A 17,753-nucleotide genomic window follows, 5' to 3' on the forward strand; every position below is an offset into this window, starting at 1 on the left:
GTTGGAGTCCCCATTTGACAAAGGAGTTAAAGTCCCTGCTTGGTTCAGTAAGTGGTTGGAGTCCCAGTTTAAAGTACATGTTGAATATAACCACGGTACCTAATTACGGTACCTGTGTCTTTGTTTGCTATAGCAATTGGTTAGTTGTATTGTTGCTGTGCGGAAGACTCACCCGTGTGTGTTATCTCTTGTATCTAAAATAGGCACCGGATCATCCTCCGGTGGGGGAGTACTGAAAAAGTTGCCTCTGGGTTGTAGTTTGAGTCATTGGAAACAAATGGGTGGAGCCCCGGGTGGGGTTGCAAAGAGGGAGGATTTGATTAAATACTGTAACCAATGGTGGCCATTGTATAAGTTGGAAAGTGAGGAGAACTGGACCGTGAATGGCAGTTAATACTTTACTTTACTGCAATTGACGTTGTTTTTAAGAAGAGAAGGGAAATGGGATGAAGTTCCGTATGCGGACACGTTCTTTACTTTGAGTCAGCATAAGGAGTGTCAGAAAAAATGTGGAATTAATTTGGCTCCGTCGGATCCTTTAGTCTTGGCACTAGAAAAGGATGAAAGAGAGAGAAAAAGTATTAAAGAGGTGTTGCTCAACATGTAGTATTAGACAGAGATGCTTGAAGTTGGCCCGGAGTGAGCAAGAGGGAGAATACATAAATGTTGGTAGCGCCTAGATTCAGGGAGGGACCTGAGAATCACAGGGTAGAAAGTGAATCGGATGATGAATATGAGAGGTACGTTGGGACCAAAGCCAGTGGCAGAGAGAACTCGTAGTCGGCGAGGGGCTGTGTTACAAGCTCCATTGAGACAGGCTGTTGGAAATGATGATCTGGTTGTAGTGAAAGTGAATTGGAAGATAGCTGGAGGTAGGTACAGGGATGGTCCCGATCAGGTGGCTAGTTCTTTTGAGACGATGATAAAAACCGAAGACCCTGATTGGAAAGATATTGAAGCTATTATGCAAGTATTGTTTGATAGTACAGAAAGAGAGATGATTCGTATGGTGGCAAGGACTCAGATAGAAGCCCAGGTAGAAGCAGGAGCTTTGCCAGGACAATTGGAACACCATTTTCCCTCGGCAGACCCTGGATGGAACATCGATAATAATGGAGATAAATTGTTATTAACACAATATGAGAAATGGGTTCGGTTTGGCATAAGGAATACTATACCAATGGCTATAAATTGGTCAAAATTATATGAAATTAAGCAAGATAGGAAAGAATCTCTGACTGAATTCTTAAATAACCTGAAGGAAGCTGTTGGAAAAAGGAAAGACTCACTTGGCAGCCTTGTTTGTTGGACAGTCTGCTGATGATCTATGGAGGAAATTACAGAAAATACAAGGAGCGGATGCTAAGGACCTAGGAAAACTGTTGGATATGGCTTGGGTACTTTACCAAAACAGAGATCAACAGAAGGAAAAAGGCAATGCTCAATTGATTGCCACCCTAGAAGGGACCTATTGTCCTCGAGGAGGATCTAGGGCAGGATTTAGGAGTGGCTATCAGGGAAGAGAACGTGGCAGAGGACTTCCGGAACTCCCTGTAGGAGAAACCCAGTGCGTTTATTGTAAAAAGGAGGGACACTGGAAGAACGAATGTCCATTGTTGCAGGGGCTACGTTTTGGGGTACCAGATACTCCTGTGCTAGCCGTGGAGGCTAGGGACTGAAGGGGACCGGAGGAATCTCCCCCAGCAGACCATCTGGTTAAAATACGGGTGGGGGAAGATGAAACTGAAATAGAATGCTTAGTCAATACAGGAGCAGCTTATTCAGTCATAAATATGAAAGAACATGAATTAGGGTATGACACGGTGAGGGTTCTTGGTGCCACAGGGAATCAGAAACCAGACTTTTCTTTAAACATTTAAAGTTTAAAATTGGAGAGCAGTGGGTAACGCATCAGTTTTGGTATCTACCTGGGGCACCAAAGCCTTTAATTGGCCGGGATTTGTTAGAAAAATTGGAGGCTGAAATAAAGTTTAAAAATGGAGAAGTAGAAGTGTTAATGCCTGAGTCTAAATTTGTCCAAGCTACAGTATTATTGTTACAGGAGGAGGAGCATGCAAAGAAAGGAATTCCGCCCGAAGTCAAAACTGCGGCCATACTGCATTTGGGCAGGGGAGGTGCCTGGAAAATCCAAAAGATCCGAACCTGTAAGAATAGAATTGAAACCAGGATCAGTTCCAGTAAGGTTGAAACAATATCCTATAAAGTTAGAAGCTAAGGTGGGGTTATTGCCTCTGGTACAAAAATTCTTGAAAGATGGCCTACTAAGAGAATGTGAGTCCAAGTACAATACTCCTATATTATCAGTTAAGAAAGCAGATGGAAAGTCTTACAGATTAGTACAGGACTTGAGAGCTATTAATCAAATTGTCCAGGATATCCACCCCATGGTAGAAAACTCATAGACATAGTTAACCACTCTAACTGAAGACCAAGGGTGGTTTACAGTGCTAGATTTGAAAGATGCCTTTTTCTGCATCCCGCTTGAACCTGAGAGTCAGGAACTGTTTGCCTTTGACTGGGAAAATCCTGAAACGGGAAGAAAGACCCAGTATACCCAGACAGTGCTGCCCCAAGGGTTTAAAAACAGCCCAACTGTTTTTGGAAACCAACTTGCGAAAGAGCTGGAGTTGTGGCGACAAGACTGCATGGTGTCTCCTGTGGATGGCTGACTATGGGCTGTTAGTAAAACCCTTATATGAACTGTTGAAATTATCAAAAGGACCCTTGCAATGACATTAATGAGAACTCCTGCCTTGGGATTACCTAACCCGGAGAAGGCATTGGAACTCTTTACCTACAAGAGGCAAGCCGTAGCCTTGGGGGTTTGACGCAGTACCTGGGAGAATTCAGGTGAGCAGTGGCCTGTTTCTCCAAGCAATTAGATACAGTAAGTCAAGGCTGGCCAGGCCGCCTGAGAGCGGTTTCAGCAACAGTGTTGTCAATACAAGAAGCCCGGAAACTTACTATGGGACAGAAAATGACTGTTTACGTTCTACATATGGTACTTACTTACAGTATTAGACCAAAAGGGCGGACATTGTCTATCTCCCAGCAGGACGTTGAAGTACCGAGTGGTACTTCTGGAACAAGATGATGTGATTTTGAAAACTACCTCCGTTGTTAATCCTGCAATGTTCTTTTTGGCACAACAGGCTGAGAGTAATCCTGAGCATAGTTGTCCAGAAACTATTGAAGAAGTTTATTCAAGCCGACCTGATTTAAAAGACACCCCTTTGCCTGACCTGGGCTCGGGGCTGTACACCAATGGGAGCAGCTTCGTCAGAGAAGGGAAATGGGTATCAGGATGTGCTGTTACTACTATAAAAGTAACAGTAGAGGCCCAGGCATTGCCACCCAAAACATCCACTCAGATAGCCCTGATCTGAGCCTTACAGCTAAGAGAAGGAAAAAGTGTACGTATTTGGACTGACTCAAAGTATGCCTTTGGTGTGGTGCACGCACAAGGAGCTATATGGAAAGAAAGAGGACTCCTGACAACACAAGGCACCAAAATCAAGCAGAAGGAAGAAATTCTAAGACTCCTGGAGTGTATAAGGGCACCTGCTGCAGTGGCCATTATGCATTGTAAAGCGCACCACGCAGGACAAACTACTCAGGAACAAGGGAATAAGCTAGCTGATTTAGCTGCTAAAGGGCTGCAGAAAAAGACATAGAAACCGTGATATTGGCCATAATACCAGAAAAGAAGATACCATTGCCAGAGAAAGCTGTTTACGATAAAGATGGTTTAAATCTGGTAATAGTACTACAAGCAGAAACGCGGAAGAATGGACGGGCAGTTACTCCCTCTGGCTTAGTGGCAGTGGCATACTCCCTCATGAGCAGCCTCGTGAGAAGGGAGCATAACACCGTGCATTGGGGAACAGAAAATTTGCTGAAACATCTCCAGAAATCAATCATTAGTCGAAATATGATAGAGGTGGTTAGATCAGTTACTGAACAATGTGAAATATGTTGCAGAAATAACCCTAAAACACAGAATAGGATCCAATTTGGAAAAACAGCAGAAGGACAAGTACCAGGAGAATATTGGCAAATTGATTTTACTGAGTTACCCAGAAGCGAAGGATTAAAACATTTGTTAATCTATATAGGATGGTCTGAAGCCTTTCCATGTCGCACCAATAAAGCTAGAGAAGTTGTAGAAGTATTTTTAAAAGAAATGACTCCTAGATTTGGGGTACCCATGGGAATAACATCAGACAGAGGTCCACATTTTATAGCCAAAATAGTTGTTGAAGTTGAAGTGTGCTCTTCGAAACTTTTGGCAAGTGCATTTATGGCATCACTTGCCGCTTTGCCCAGGCCCACCTCGGGGTCAGCTACCACAACATTGTCAACACGGACTCAGTCAAGCAGTGGGAGGGGAAGTCACTGGTGAGGAACAACCTCTCCAAGGCATTCCAGCACCAGCTGCGCAAGAGGAAGTTTAGCTTCAGGAAGGCTGACAAGTACCTTCATGGTCTGGGCAAGCCCCACAGGGATGGTGGGAAGGGAGGCAAAGCCACGGAGCGTTCTACAGAGGAGCAAGAGGTGTCCAACTGCACAACACCCCAGGAGGGGCTGGGAGATGGTCCTGAATGTCCTGCGCTACCAGAGCAGGGAGAAGATCCCAAACCAGACGCCTTGCAGAGTCTCAGCCCCACCGCTTGTGAGGAAGCTTCCTCCTTGAAAACGGTGGGCCCAGTGACAGATGAAGATGTTATAAAGCTGCGGTCATGTGAGAAGAAGATGATGAGCTGTGAAAGTTTGGCTGAGGGCTTCTGTCTCTCGTGTCCCTGCCAAGTGGTTGAGATTGTGCTTGGGAAGACAGAAGAGACCTGTTTGCCGGGTGAGAGGCAGGCAGGGGACAGAGCTGCCTGGGTACCGCATTACTGTCAGGAGAGGGGAAAGATGCAGGTAGGTGCACTCCTGGGGCTGTGGTAGTGTCCTTGGAGGGGTGAGAACCAAGAGAAGTTGCAGCCCTTTACACAGGAAGAAGAGCAGGTGCTCAGTTTTCAGTGAGGCTGGAAACGATCTGCAAGGAGAGCTCAGTCTGGGGCTGGTTGGTTTGCGAGTACTGCATGGTGCTCTCCTGGGGTGACAGCATTGCCTCCTTCCTCTCCTCCTCGTCACCTCTGTCCTTGCATCCTTTAGCCAGTCTTGCATCCCTCTGTATCTGTAACTGCTTTGAGTTTTCTCCAAGCTGAGCAGTGAAAACAAACTGAGCGTTTCAGGTTTCTGGTTCTTTTATCCAAATGATACATTCTCTTGGAATACATGGTGTTCTCAAAGAAAAACCATTGATTTCCTGGGTTTCCCACTGAGATTTACCCAAGGCAAGTGGTACAATTGCTACCTGGAATAGCCTTCTCTTTAACCACTGCTGCTTCAACTCTCCTAACGTGCTCCTCCGTCCTTCTTGTTTTCCAGTTGGAAATCCAAGGCAAGCTCTACTTGGCTCCACTGACCACACTAGGTAGGTAATTCTCTCCTTTTGTCAAAATTTGCCATTGTCACATCTGGAACAGAGCAAATCTCCACACAAACCATCTCTCTGCTGTCTCTTTCAGCGCAGTAACCTCCCTTTCCAAAGGATATGCGAGCATTTCAGGGCAGACGTCACCTGTGGAGAGATGGCTGCATGCAGAAACCTGCTTCAGGGCCAGCGGTCCGAGTGGGCTGTCCTCAAACGCCACCATACTGAAGATAATTTTCAGGGTGCAGGTGAGTGCTATCATCCTGAGAACCACAGAAATGATAACTCACTTCTGAGGAGAAAAGCTGCTTCTTGAATTCATACAACCTGTCCCCCTCTGGTAGCTGGAGGGAATGTTTCCAGACACAATGACCAAATGTGCAGAGCTCCTGAACCAAACAATTGAAGTGGACTTTGTAGACATCAGTGTTGGGTGTCCCATTGACCTGGTCTACAAGAAGACATTCTGCAGCACATTTTCCCTCATTTAATAGATGCTTGTCTTTTGCCTCATCTCCTGTTACCCGATCTGCTCCTGCCAGTCTGATCCAGAGCTCCCAGTTCATTTATGGGCACTAGACCTCAGCGAGAAGGCAAATAAGCTGTTCAAAGAGCCAGGAATGGTTGGCTGTCTCTCCCTGGCAGCAAGCAGAAGTTGGAAGGGAAAAGGGCTGTGGGTTTGTTTTTTTTGTTGAAGAGTCCCTTTTCTGCAAGTCTTGAGGTGCTCTGAGTCTTACCTGCATTCCCTGAGTATCAGGAGGGCTGCTGCTGAGCAGCTCCAAGGAGGCTCTTCACTATGCAAGGAGGCAGAAAGTCTTGATCCCAACGCTTTTTGTCTCCCAGGGAGGAGGCTGTGCTCGGATGACTCAGTCCAACAAGTTTGAACAGATCGTCTGAGGGATGAACTCAGTGCGTCAGAGCACCTGCCAGCAGTGGGGGATGAGCTGATGGAGCCGACTCCTGCCTCAGCCTGGCCTCACTCTCCCGTTTCTGCAGGTGCTGGACATCCCATGGACTGCGAAGGTACAGACGGGGGTGCAAGAAAAGATTAATGTGGCTCCTAAAATAATTCCCAAGATCCAGGAGTGGAAAGCATCCCTGGTCATGGTACAGGGATCCTTGCTGTGGCATGAGATTGGGGGGTGGTGCCCAGGGAACTCCACTTGCCAGTCAGCGCAGAGCACAATGTGGGGGTGACCTTACCCTTCCCCACAGCTGAGCAGCTCTTTCAAACACCTTTGACCAGCTGCATACTGCCTTTTAGTGCTTTCTGCTAATAACGGAGAAAAATTCAGATGCAGAGAGCATTTTGCTTGGTGCTCCTGAGCCTTGTCTCCGTTACAAAGGGAGATGGTTCCTGCAGTGCTCAGGAACAGAAACTTCATCCAAATGAGCCTCATTACAGCAGGGCTGGGGAAGTGATGGGACTGTCTCATTTGCATGGGGATGAGTTGTTCCTGCCGACAGTGAATATTCCCTTTCACTCTGGACAGTCATTTCTTGCTCTGGCTTGCAAATAGCCAAAACATTACTCAGAAAGCATCCAGCCCTTTCTCAGCTCTGCTAGCCACCTCCGCAGCCCGGGCTGCTAGCCACTGGCTGGGCTGTACATCCAAAGGGATCCTTTACCTGCTGTTATTGCCTTTGCTGAAGCACGTTCCTCCGGTGCTCCCCTTCTGCCCTGCCTCCTCCAGGGCATTCACTGAGGTCTCTCTGTGACTTTTTTCTCCAGCTTCATGGCCGATCCAGGGACTAGTGGTACACGAGGAGTGCTGACTGGGACTACATAGCAGAATGTGCTAAAATAGCAAGCCCCATGCCCCTTTTTGGTAGGTGTTTCTATTGTTTGGTCACTGGGACGGAAAGTGCCACATTTGATTCGAAATATCTTTAAAAAATTAAAACCCAGGCTCCTAAGGACATTTAATCCGGGGGAAAGGTTGGAGTATCCATGTTGCTGGTGATGATACGATGAAGTGAATCACCAGCAGCTCTTGCGCAGCCCAGATCTGCCTGTGTGCTGGGGGCCAGGTGGGACAGCACTGAGCAGAGCAGGAGGGAAGGGACAGGCAGGACACAGACCACTTGGTTTTTAGCAGGTGTTTTCTCCCTTGGGCACCATGGCACAGAAAGCCCCAGCTGAACCTTCCGGGTAGGAGTTTGGAGTGGAGCAGAAGAGAGGAGAAGCCTCTCCTTTTCCTTGTAAGGGAACATTAATCAGAAACATCCCTCTGAGTCTCCAAATGTGAGCCCCAGAGCCTCTTTGGACAATCTAGCTTTTGGATCCTGTGTCCATTTTGAATTTTATTCCATGCCTGGATTAACTCATTGTGACTTGTCCTCGTGTGTCGCTTTGACCTCTGCCTTCTCCCTTCCTTCCGTACAGGAAACGGTGATATTTTGTCTTACGAAGATGCTAATCGAGCCATGCAGATGGATGTTTCGGGAATTATGATTGCAAGGCAAGTGCCTGTGTTTCCCTTTTGCTTCTGACTCTATTGGTGCAAGAGGGAAAAAGGAATTTAAAAACATACCTAAACAAACCCAAAAGATGAGAAGTTTCCTCTTGGCAAAACTACGCTTTAAAACTTGGTCTGTGGGAACTAACAGCAGCTTCCTATTGAAATTGAAAAAGGAAATTAAAGCAGTATTGGCTGGCAAATAAGTGCTGGAAGGTCTCTGAAATGAGTTGGCATTTTCAGAAGGACCAGTCATGGGAATAACAAAGTAAATTTATTTATGGCTACAGAGGGGCACTCATCAAACTGTGGCTTTTCACTGAAATGAAGGAGCAGACACTGGGATATCTCCTCCAGTGAGAGACTTGATACCCTCAAAGACTTCACCAACTGTGGCCTTGAGCACTGGGGGTCGGATACTCAGGGAGTGGAGAAGACCAGGAAGTTGCTGCTGGAATGGCTCTTGTTCCTGTGCAGGTGAGAGGAGCCAAGAGGAGCTTTACCCCAGCAAGCCTGTATCACTTGAACGATAGCGCATAGCACCATTGCGTTTCATTGCAGGTATATTCCAGTTGGCTTATTAGAACACCTACCTCAGAAAACTAACGAACGGCCACCTTACTACGTGGGGAGAGGCTATCTGATGGCGAGGCAAAATGTGGATGGTTTGATTAGAATAAGGTAATAAAGCACGGAATTTCATTTAAATTGCTAGGAAGGGACATTGCAGAGCCCCACAAAGTCCCTGTGCCTGCATGCAGCCTCCAGAGAGAGGGTGATGACGCTTTCCCATCAGTTAGAGAGGTTGTAAGGAAGCAGCAAAGGTTAACCAGGGCTTCACTTCAAGGTTTTAACTGAGCTTGAAGTTGCCATAAAGAGCTCAGTCCCTGTATCTGCTTCAGCAGGTCATCCCGTGCCTGCTGCAAAGCGAGAAGAGCTGACCTCTCTCATGACACGCTGTTCATCCCCGGACAGTCGTAGGAACCAACGGAGGAGAGCGCAGCGGTGGGATGTCTCAGGCTTTCAGCATCACATCCCTCCGTGCTCTGCCCACACAGGCCCACCCTGCTGTGCCTGTGCAGATGCCAAGCAGGAAGCGGTCCCCTTCCCCAGGTTAGGAGAGCTGGGCATTTTCCCCATTTTATCATTACCTGATTTCTGAGTTCATGCAACATAGAGCAGGAAACTGTTTTTCTCCCCACCAACTAGTCCTCAGGCACTGGCTTGAAATGACTTTGCAAGCTCAAAGGCAGCTAAAAGGAGAGCTGGAGCAGCCAGCTGCTATTTCCATCTCACGGAAACAGGGATTAGCAAAAATAGAGCATGGCTGTGGCCTTCTCTGGTTTTGCTAATCCTCATTCATTTGGTTAGTACTGGGAACAGCTGCCTGAAACCACGTTACAAGTACATCGAGTTTGATCCGAATTTTTAAATGTCATTTTTCAAGCGGAACCTGCCCACGTTAGACTGCACGAAGCTTTGTAACCTGTGGTCTTTACAGTGCCATGTAATAGACATTTGTAGCCGTAAGAACTCAACATTTCAAAGCAATTTAGGTTTATTCATTAAATCTCATTTGAAGGAGACGCTAACCAGGAGCAGGGTTCTCTGAGCACACTCCATTTCTGCTTTTCTGCTGCAAATTCAGGCTCTTGTTGTGCAGTTCTGTGCCCTGCTGGGCTACTCTCTCTCTGCCATGTCTTATGGGAAGTTTTAGTGATGCCGTATTGAACCAGCCTCCAGGAAATAAGTTAAGCCTCCTTGACTATGAAGAAAATGTCTCTGCACTGAAAATCCAATGTGTGTTCCGAAGGGTGAAATAGCTAAAGTCTTAAGCTAGGATAAATCTGATGGCAATAGAACTGGCTTACATCATTTCAGGATCTGCCCTTAATGCTTTCTGGCACTGGCAGGGTTTTGGCTCTGTATAAGCACGGCGAGAGATGGGGAGGAGCTTTTCAGTGGCTCCTGTTGATTTTCGGCATGTCATTGCCAGGGGTGAGGCTGGTATTCTGGTCACCAAACTTCAGAACCCATTTTGGCATCGATTCTGGGTGACTCCCCAGCAATATGGGCATTGCCCTTATCGGGAGGCTGCGTCCCTCCAGTGCTGGGGTTCAGGGTTAAAGCAACCAGATCTGTTAGCAACTGGATCATTTTAAAATCCGTGTTGGGATCTGGTGCCATGAAACCAATTAAACCTTGCAGCGGATGTGGGAAGTTGGGATAAAGCAAAGATGGACCCTCCGGGCTGTGATCCTGCATGGCTTCCTTAATGAGAGGAACCCAAATGAACACCATACAGGTTGATTTTTTTGTTGCTGCTGTTGGAGAAAGTTTAGCTTGGAGGACTTCTTAACCTTAAAACAGACATCTTCAGGTCTGGGCTAAATTATGCCTCCGCAGGCTGTCATTATATCATGACAGGAGCAAGTTAAAGCTCAGCACAGGAGGTGGTTTTGTGCAGCAGCCCTAAATTTTCGGGAGGGGAGAGGCTTGGTTTGACACATCCGACTGCCATCACCTTCGCTGTAGAGCCACAGGGCCATGCAACAGGGTACCGGTGGCTCTATTGTACTGAACACAAACCTCTCCTTGTCTTTTTTTGCTTTGTTTTTTGTTATTTTCTTTCTTCTAGTGAGCTGCTTCTGGGACCTGTACCTACCAACTTCACCTTCCTGCCTAACCACAAGGCAAATTCCTATAGATAGGGCCGAGGAGGCCCTTTCCTGTGGCGTCAGGTCAAGAGGAGGCCTTAGGACAATGCGTGGCGAGGAACAGGGTTGTTCAGCTGCACTCTGAAATGAAATAAAAGGTTAATGCTTTTGGAAGTTGCCTTCACGCCCCCAGCATCGGTCCCTGCCGCAAGTTACACAGCAGATGGTCTCACATGATCTTGCAGCCAGAGGTCCCTCACTAACAGAGAGCAATCTGTTTAATTAACAGGATACAAGCCAGGAGGGATCTCTGGCCTCCAGCTCATGGCAGTTGTCCCGACTCCCCCACGCCACACGCTGTTCACGTAGCAGGAGCGAGAGGCCTCTGTTCCTACCGGGTTGTCCTTAGTAGTGCCAAATCCTCCCGAGTACCAGGAGAGGATGAACTAACCCAATCCCTGGGGTCCTGCAGAGCACAAAGAGACCCAGCATCTTGTCATTGGATGTTGTGCAGAATCCCGGCCTTTTTTCAGAGCATGCAGCAGTGGGTACAATCTCCTCCCGGTGTCACGCACCCGGGGAAAGTACACCCCACTCCGAGGGGGACCCAGAGCTGCTTGTTTCCCAATGAGGAGACTAAAAGACCCGAGAGCAGGATTTGAGGGAGGGCTGGGGAGGGGAGCGTGCCACCGAGGGATGCTGCATGACCTTACCTCGCACGCTCCAGGTCCTTTTTCCTGCCTCTGCGTCACTCCAGGCAGCGCAGCACAGGCGACAGTCACAGAGGCATTTGCCGTGTGGCACAAGGAGGCTGCGGGTGCAGCTTCTTCCCCACAAAGCTCAGCTGAATCGACTGGTTCTTTTCGCCCCCTGAAAAATACTGTTTAAAGCAAAAAGCTCTTGCACACACAGCCCCTGGTAGGGACCAGGGACACCCAGCCCCCCTGAGCCCCTTCCCTCCCCAGCAGGAGCTGGGGGGGCGGTTTTGGGGGCCATTGGGAGGGGGCAGAACACAGGGAGCCCCCACATTCCATCCTGGAGATGCCAAAGACTCCTTAGCAGCGGAGAGACTGAGGGGACCGACCATGGCGCTGCCACCTCTGCGTCTCCCACTGCACGTCCCCCCCAGCGCCCCAGAGCCTTCAGGCTTTTGTGCTCTCGCAAACCTTGTACCCCCAAGGCAGGGACAGACCCCGACCCACAGCCCGGGGATGCTCTCATGGCCACGAGTGCAGGAGGTGACCATGGCTACTCTCTCTCTTCCAGGTGCAGATCCTGTTCGCACCACCCGGGCAGCAGCAGCCATTCCCCACAACCTGGACACCCGCAGTGGGGGCGGCCCCACAGGCACCACCACCAGGTGTGGCACCCCTGTCCCCTCTGCCACCCTGACACCATCAGCGCCCTGATGGCCATGGGGGCCGGCTCCGTGGGTGCCCCAGAGGGTGCCCGCAGCCCAGCATGTCTTCCTCCCACCCACACAGGGCTGCAGAGGACCCCATGCGGATGCTGCTTCAGCTCGCGCTTCTTCCACATCAAGTAGACCGTCAACAACGTGCCAGCACCGGCCACCACCACCCTCGGCCACGGCGCCACTGCTCTGCCGGGCGCTGCCCTGTGGGGCCCTGGGGGCTGCGGGACCTTCCCGGCCTGGGCAGTCCCTGGCACCCCCCTCTTTGTTTCCTCCCCAGCCACGGTGGAGGTCAGCCAGGACCCTGACACCAGCATCCCCACACCTGGAGACCCCGGTGGCACTGGCAGAGAGGGGAGAGCGGTGTCCCCAGCACCCACTGAGCTGCCAACATCCATCCCTGCCTTTGAGAACTCCAAGGAATGGTCTTCAGAGAGCAACAGCTCCAGCAGGGCCTCCCCCGCGCAGACCCCCTCTGGCAGCGACATCTCCTCAAGCACCATCAGCTCCCCAAATAGCAACATCTCCCGAAAGAGTGACATCTCCTCTGAGACCCACATCTCCTCAGGGACCGACATCTCCCCAAAGTGCAACTTCTTCCCAAAGAGCGACATCTCCTCAGAGAGCGACATCTCAGAGGGCGACACCATCTCCTCAAAGAGTGACACCTCCTGGAGCAGCGACACCTCCTTGAGCAGCAACAACTCCTCTGAGAGTGATGTCTTGTGGGAGAGCGACGTCCCCACCAGCCCCTCTGCTGTCCCTCACAGCCTTGTCCTTGGGGACATGGCCGGCCACCTTGCAGTGCCCCAGGCAGAATCTCTCGAGGAGGTCCTGAGGCTCTTCGACTGTGACCCCGGTGGCACCGGCGCAGCTGCCCAGCTCTGCGATGATGCCTCCCTCTCGCTGCCCGAGGAGCTGCTGACGCCCAACTACAGCGTGGAGGAGATCCTGGAGGCCATCCACATCCTGGAAGAATTCCTCTATGGGACAGAGTCCCAGGAGCCGGGGGTGGGGGGAGCGGGAATGGAGCTGCTGCTGGCCCAGCCTGCAGTGGCGGAGGAGCGGGGGACGAAGCAGGGGACGAGCCCACCCCTCAAAGCCACCCAGCAAGCGCAGAGCTCTGTCTGTCAGCCCGGGGGTGTCAGGGGGGAAGAGACACACACCCCCCTCCCCCCCGCAGCGAGGAGATGGAGATGATGGAGGGCAGAGGGGGGGTGCCTTTGGGGAGTGGGGGGAGGGTTGTATTTAGGGTAGTGGGCGTGGGGGGGCAGATTTAAGGGAGGGGACTGTATCTGGGGGGGTGGTGTGCTTGGGGGAGAGGGGTGCATTTGAATGGGGGTAGTGCATTTTGAGAGGGATGTGTTTAGGGGAGAGGGTTTAGAGTAGCTCCGATAGGGCCTTTTCTGTTGTGTTTTTCCATTAAAAGTTGTAGCAGGCGGTGTATTTGGGGGGGGATGTGTTTAGGGGAGGGGGGTGCGTTTGAGGGAGGGGGGCTTAGAGTGGCTTTGTTAGGACCTTTTCTCTTGTGTTTTTCCATTAAAAGTTTTTCCTCCAGTCCCGGTCCATGCCTGTGTGGGAGGGGAGGGAGCATGGGGAGCAATGGGAACGGGCCGCCCCAGGTGCCACAGCCCCTCTGAAGTGTTATTTTCATTAATACTTGTACCTTTCTTAACTTGGACATTGGAGCAGCTGAAGTTTCTCTGACTTAGTTCTCCCTGTATATATATCACACTTTTCTGTAATCAACCTTTCCTTTTTTCCTGACTTGGCCTTTCCCAACGAGTTCTTCGGTATTGGTTTTCTTCAAAGCTGCTTTAGTGATGCTGAAGGATGTTGAAGCGACAGTTCTGGCGATCCAAGCACTATACTTGCCCATGAAAGACTTCCAGCTCAGGCAGCCGCAATGCAGGATTCACAGCTCCTCGCTCCCCTGGGCACGCTTCCAACCTCGGTACGACCCGATTCTATGACTATGAAGCTGGAGAGGATGTAACCAGTGTCAGAAACACATAGGGAAGATGTGGCAGCTCCAGGGGAGGAATCAGAGGTCAGTGAGTGCCATCTTTTTGTGGAGCCACTGTTGCTTACCCTATATCTCCGAAATCTCAGTCCAGCAGTTTGCGATCTGGAGCAGAAAGAACACCCTGTGTGGCTCCGTTCAGCAGGTAGAAACAGCTGCTTTGAGCTTCTAGAACTGCAGCTGGCCTGATCTCCCCATTGTTTGTCTGGGCTTCAGTACTGTTTGAGCTCCTTCTCCATCAAAAAGTCACAGTGCAGGCCTTTCTTGGCAGGTGCCTGTGTAACGGTTAGATTTTCCTTCGGGGAAGAGCTCTAGGGGTTGGTTTCAGGATATGACTTCTGGGAAAGATTCTGTTTCCGTCATTAGGAGCTCCTACCATTTGAAACTACTCTGAAGTCCAGAGGAAGCTTGCTGTTGGGTTCCCTAGGAGGGCAAGATGAGGAATTAGTTTCGGCTAAATGATTTCTCAGTTTTCTGAAAAAGCATTCTGTCATATGGAAATAGAAGTAAAATTACCCCTTCATTGTTGAAATGATGTCTTCTGGTAGGTATGTTTTGGTCTAAGAGAGGTTCCTGCCCATACGAATAATACAATGAAAAAAGGAGCATAAATGGTGAAATAGTCCTGTATTTTGTGTGTGATCACTGAGCAAAACCTCCCTGACAGAGCTTGACTAGATATGCAACATTGTTCTGATTTGGTCTGCAAAGGCAAGGACTTTTGACATTCAAACCCATAGGCAGATTACAGGCAATGGCTGCTGATAGCGCTTTAAAATATTTACTCCTATCCAGTTTGTGTAAGTACAATATAAAGAAAGACCATTCTCATGGAGAAACCTTTGCATTTTAAACTTACTCAGTGCAAGTGTTTCAGGTCATTGTTTTTTTGTTTGGGCCTTATGTACAAGGTCAGAAGGCTTTCCGCCTCTTCAAAAGACTAACACGCTGTAAGCCAAGGCAAAGCATTGAGAGCTTCAGGCACATGCTGTTTTTGGAAAACCTTTCAAGGCTGTCTTCATAGGTAATTTCATTTGAGTGTCTCTGCTCTGCAAAAAGTCAATTCAAAGCATTCACGTCCCTTTGGTTAATTCAAACTAGATGATCAACTTAAGAGGGGAGATAGCACTTTAGCTGCAACTGATTCTGTCCTACTTGTGAAAGTCCCCAGAATGTCTGTGATCCAATTCTAGCACGGCTAGTTTTGTTTCCATTGAAATGTAAAGCCCTGAGCAGCTGAGAAATCTGGCTGTTGATGCTCCAAGAAATAGACACAGATGGTGGGCTCTCTTCTGTGTTCGGTCACTCTTGAGCACTAGCAGCATTAGGTGAATAGTTTTTAGGTGACAGCCATGAAAGCAATGGCACAGAGTGTTCGTGCTTTAGCCAAGTGTTTTGTTGCAGGGCAAGCTGGTCTGACTTCAGAATCTGGTTTGTGCAGGTGAGACTTCACTGTGGTTTGTTTTCTCCCGAGATCTCTTGGTTGTGTAGCCTAACGGAAGCAAAAGCACCTTAAGCTAGATCAGGAAAGAACCTCATGCATTAGCAGGCTCTCCTTTAGTGATTTATGAGACCAATTTGCTGTTGGCATTCAAACTTTTTACAAAAATGAAGATTATTTTGCTGCTGGTGTTTGATTATCAACCTGAAGATTTCTTGAAAAGTCCTGTTAGTATGTTGAGACGATAACAGTGCGCTGTTACATATAGAAAATATCTGAGAACTTCCTCTTGCACTGCTGTGTTGTATATCTAGATCTGTAAGCCTTAGAGTAATTTGTGACCAAGTAGAAATGCAACTTAGGGGGGTTTCTTTAGTTTCACTGAATGTACCAAGAGAGAACAGTTTATGAATGTAAATAAATGTCCATATTCACTAGACTATCAGAACATAATGATTTGATGTTCAGGTTTTACAATTTGTTTTCACTGATTCATGTTGGGAATTGGTCCAAGCAGCTGATGCAAGTCATTTCCAAAAGTCGAGCCGAGCCTGCACCAGGAGCCAAGATGACTTGGTCCAAGGAGCCGAGTTGGCCCCAGGAGCCATGCCGAGCCAGCCTAGAAGCCTTGTCAACCACACCCAAGAAGCCGAGCCCACCTTAAAAGCGAATCTGGGTCAGAACCAGGAGCCAAATTGAGCCGGCCCAAGAAGTAGAGAGAAATCAGTGCCAAAAGCTGTGTTGGGGCCACACAGGAGCACAGCTGAATTGGCATCAGGAGCCAAATTAAGCCTATCCCAGGAGATGAGCTGACCCAGACCCAAAATCTGAGCCAAGTCAGCCATAGGAGTCAAGCTGATTCATTCCTATGATCCTAGCTGATCCAGAGCTGATCCTATGATCCAGAGCTGGCCCCAGGTGCCAAGCCAAACCGTCCCTGAAAGCCGAGCTGAGATGGTTCTTTCAAGCTGAACCGAGTCAGTCCCAGTACCTGAACAAAATCAGTCCCAGGAGCTGAGCTGAGCCAAGCCGGCCTGAGGAGCCTAATTTAGCTGACCCCAGGAGCCAAGCTGAGCCAGCCCCAAAATCCAAGCAGAGTTTGCCCCAGCAGTTGTGCCAAGCCAGACCTAAAAGCCAAGCAGTGCTGGAACTAGGAGTTGAGCTGAGCTGGCATCATGAGCCAAGCTGAGTTGTAGAATGGAGCCGAGCTCAGCTTGCCCACGAGCTGAGCCGAGCTGGCTCCAGGAGCCAAGTCGAACCAGACTCAAGACCTTACCAAGTTGGCTTCAAAAGCCAATCCAAGCCAGCCCCAGTAGTTGAGCTGAGTCATTTCTAGGATCCTAACTAAACGTGGCCAGCAGTTAAGCAAAGCTGGCCCATGGTCCAAGCTGAACTGTGCCTAAAAGCCTAGATGCACCTGCCCCAGGACCCCAGCCAAGCCGGCCCCAAAAATTGAGTTCCCTGGCCTAAAAAGCTGGGCTGACCTGGCCCCAGGATCTGAGCTGAGCTGCCACCAAGAGCCAAGGTGAGTTAGTCAAGGAGCCGAGCCAAGCCGGTTCCAAAAGCTGAGCCAAGCTGGCACAAAGAGCCAAGTTGTGTTGGTCCAAGGAGCTGAGTTGAGTTGGCCCCAGGAGCAATGCGGAGTCAGCCTAGGAGCCTTACCAAGCCAGCCCAGTAGCCGACATGAACTGAGACAAACACACCCCAAATGTTGAGCTTCACTGGGCACAAAATTCAAGCTAACTGTGTCACATGAGCAGAGCTGATCTGGCCCCAGGAGCCAACCAGAGAAGGTCCAAGGAGCTGGGACGAGCGGACCAAGGAGCTGAGCTGGCCAAGGAATTGAGCTGAGCCAACCCCGGAAGATGAGATGAACTGGTACCAAAAGCCAAGCCAAGTCTTCCCCAAGAGCTGAGATGATTCAGCTCAGGAGTCAAGCTGAGATGTCCCAAATGCTGAGCCCAGCCAGCCCCCGGAGCTGAGCTGTGTCAGTCAGTGAACTGAGCTGGCCCCAAAAGTCGAGCCTTGCAATTTTACAATTTTTGAGCCCAGCCTTGGTGCCGCGATTGAGAGACGGGACGCTGCTTGATGCAAGCAAAATGTCAGTTTATTAGACGCGTCGGAAAGCCTTTTATACAGCTACTTAACAGTTACACAAATTACACAAATTCTATCATTTCTAATTGGCTTAGCTCTAAATATTTCATTACAATAATCCCTCCTACTTGCGGTTTCGCCACATGCTAGAAGCTACGGTTTTGC

General features: G+C 49.3%; 1 pseudogene; it reads left to right on the top strand.

The window, feature by feature from the left end:
* The first annotated feature begins 663 nt into the window (after positions 1 to 663).
* LOC128914968 (tRNA-dihydrouridine(47) synthase [NAD(P)(+)]-like) lies at positions 664 to 10,670 on the top strand (annotated as a pseudogene).
* The last annotated feature ends 7,083 nt before the right edge of the window (positions 10,671 to 17,753 follow it).

The sequence above is a fragment of the Rissa tridactyla genome, chromosome 9 (assembly GCF_028500815.1).
Source record: "Rissa tridactyla isolate bRisTri1 chromosome 9, bRisTri1.patW.cur.20221130, whole genome shotgun sequence".
Lineage (NCBI taxonomy): Eukaryota > Metazoa > Chordata > Aves > Charadriiformes > Laridae > Rissa > Rissa tridactyla.